Genomic DNA, 2500 nt, shown 5'->3' with positions numbered 1-2500 from the left:
CCCTCCGACGAGCGCCACATTTGCCGAGGGATCCCGCGGGAAATAGTTCAAACGCAAAGATGATTCCGACCAAGGATTGGCGGGAGCGCGACTTTCTCTTCGAGGTGAATTGTGTTTATCCCGAATGACATTTAAAAAAGGCGATGCCGCAGGATGATACACAACGGTCGGCAGCAAGCCGCACACACACATAACACACACACACGCACAATCACACGAATCGCGTTGGTAGTAGTAACCGTTTTGTGTACGTACACGACGACGGCGCTTCGTGTGCGTGATGCCCGCCTCCGTTAAAAAAAGCCACTTTCTTCGCGCTGAACGCGCCACACTTTCAGCACACAATTTGCCTCGATGCCGCGGATAGTTCTGATGAATAACACTCGCTTCGATGGCTTTACATCAAACACTCGTCTTTACGGTCACTTGGCGCTAATTTTGGGGCACGCGCGGCGAGTTTTCGCGTTTTTTCTCAACACCCGACGCAAGCGACACTCGAACTCGTCACCAGCAAAGTGTCTATAAGAAACAGATGAATGCATAGCACTTCACTCGCCGCCATATTGAATTTCGATTTCCTTCAGGAGCTGTCAAATACATGTTTACCAAATCGACAGAAAGCGTTTGGTGATACGAAGGATATACGGAAATTTTCAATGATTTTGTCAGATATAGTATCGCTTTTGTTCGTTTAAATGATTCATACTCATTGTTTTCAACATACGAGCGAGTGATCGATCACTTACGGGGATCCGTGGGGCTGTTGGCCGCGGATCCGTGGGGCACCGGTTCCAGCGAGTATCATCCGTCGGTGGAAACTTGACCTTTTACACTTTTACAATCAGAATTCTTAAAAACTTGGAAAACTTGAACCTTCGAAACAGATTTCTTACTCCTCAAATCGAAAACAGCATCTCTGATTTTAACCAAAAGCCTTCAGGACCTGTCAGTTTCGTGCCTCTATTTTTATAATCTTCGCGAGGGATTTTTTGTTCGGGATGACTTCGCCTGGTTAATTGACACATCTTGGTTCGACTTAAGCGGGCGACAGACGAAGCATAAACTTCCCCCCCGTTGACACAGAACATTTTCTCGCTCCTGCGTTAACGCTTAACAGGTCACAACGGACGCGGTTCCTGGCCCAATTCCGCAATTATTCTTCGCGCGTAACCGCTTCCGTTATCGCTGCTGCAGGTCCAAAGATTGATAATTGATGACTCGGTAATAACGACTTTTAAAACGCGTTTCATGCTGGAGTTATGATTTCTACAAAAAAGTTTTTTATTGAAACTTTTTCCGGGAGATGTAGATGAAAAATTAGACGCAGAAACTTTCCGGGAAAGGATATATTTCCTTCAGTTGATGAGTCAGATGATCTTTTTCTGATTTTTGGATTTCTTTATGAGTTCAGAAGACACCACAATTTATTTGTTTAGTTTTTATTCATCCCATTTTGTTGTTGTTATAATTGTTCCTCGTTTTCATTTATATTTTCATGATGATACCACATTAATGTTTGTTTTTCTCCTTCTTTTTTTATTATTTATTTCTAACCAACATAGTTTCCAGTTTCTCGATATCGATTGTTCCATCAGTAACTGCGTTTGCGAACCCTCCGGATGTGTTCTCCTTTGCACCGTTCTAACTGCGTCTATTGCATTTTTCTCAACCATCAACGCCACGTGTTTAGGTCAATTTGAAGACTTCTCAAACCATAATTGCAAGTGTACAAGGGTTCATATATATCAGTTTACGTTCTCTTTCGTATCATTACGGGTTTCCATCGTCGTTTTCTTTTTGTGGATGCGGTTGTTGTTGGTTGCTAGTCTGTGTTTTATAATAGTTAATAATCCGCCACTATTTCATTTCTCTATATAAATAGTTACTACTGCTGGTTCGCTGAAGTGTCAGTAGCGCAAGCATGCAATTTAACTTCAACCTAAGCACCACTGCTGGCTTCACTTCACCATAATGTGCTGCAGCATGATGCACTTATGCGCACGCTAGGCAATCACAATTCACATGTTTCACCGCTGCTGTGCATGCTGATTTGCGAAACGCATCCGATTGATAATGGAGGAGAGATGGAACTCAAGCCAGGCATGCCAGCTGTCCCTCTTTCTGATGCATTCGTTGTTTAGCCTTTGCAAGATGAGTTTTCTGAAGAGATGATGGTGGGTGCTTGGTAAGCGTAAAGAATGTAAAAAAACACGCACTACGATTTCACACAGCCCTGATCCTGCCTGTTCGACGGTACTCGTGCCAACATAGTTTCCCCGCCACTTACACGCTACACCTACTATTTTTCTCGGACAGAATCACTCCATGGATGATTCGTTAAATGTTCCTTTTCCTTCTTTATTAGCTCCAACTTCGAATGAACAGAAAAGAAAAGGCAAACAAATATCTTAGGATACATCTTTCCTAATATTACAACACATCTCACTTAATTATTTTCTTTTGATTTCAAGAGCGCTCCTGCACAAAGGTTTGTCAGCCG

General features: G+C 42.9%; 2 protein-coding genes across 7 annotated transcripts in view; both read right to left on the bottom strand.

Annotated features, from left to right (window-relative positions):
* The window catches only part of LOC126572264 (double-strand-break repair protein rad21 homolog), a 6573-nt gene extending 6078 nt beyond the window's left edge, over window positions 1-495 (bottom strand). The window contains exon 1 of the mRNA XM_050231434.1: window positions 1-495. This exon is cut by the window's left edge and continues 435 nt beyond it. The gene's annotated coding sequence lies outside the window, so the exon portion shown is untranslated.
* Window positions 496-2333: 1838 nt separating this feature from the next.
* Window positions 2334-2500, bottom strand: part of LOC126572305 (ras-related protein Rab-11A) — a 6761-nt gene continuing 6594 nt past the window's right edge. For all 6 annotated transcript variants that reach the window (XM_050231516.1, XM_050231520.1, XM_050231518.1 and 3 more), the window contains exon 5: window positions 2334-2500. This exon is cut by the window's right edge and continues 1755 nt beyond it. The gene's annotated coding sequence lies outside the window, so the exon portion shown is untranslated.

The sequence above is a fragment of the Anopheles aquasalis genome, chromosome 2 (assembly GCF_943734665.1).
Source record: "Anopheles aquasalis chromosome 2, idAnoAquaMG_Q_19, whole genome shotgun sequence".
NCBI classification, from domain to species: Eukaryota; Metazoa; Arthropoda; class Insecta; order Diptera; family Culicidae; genus Anopheles; species Anopheles aquasalis.
This window is presented reverse-complemented; position numbering and strand designations above follow the sequence as displayed.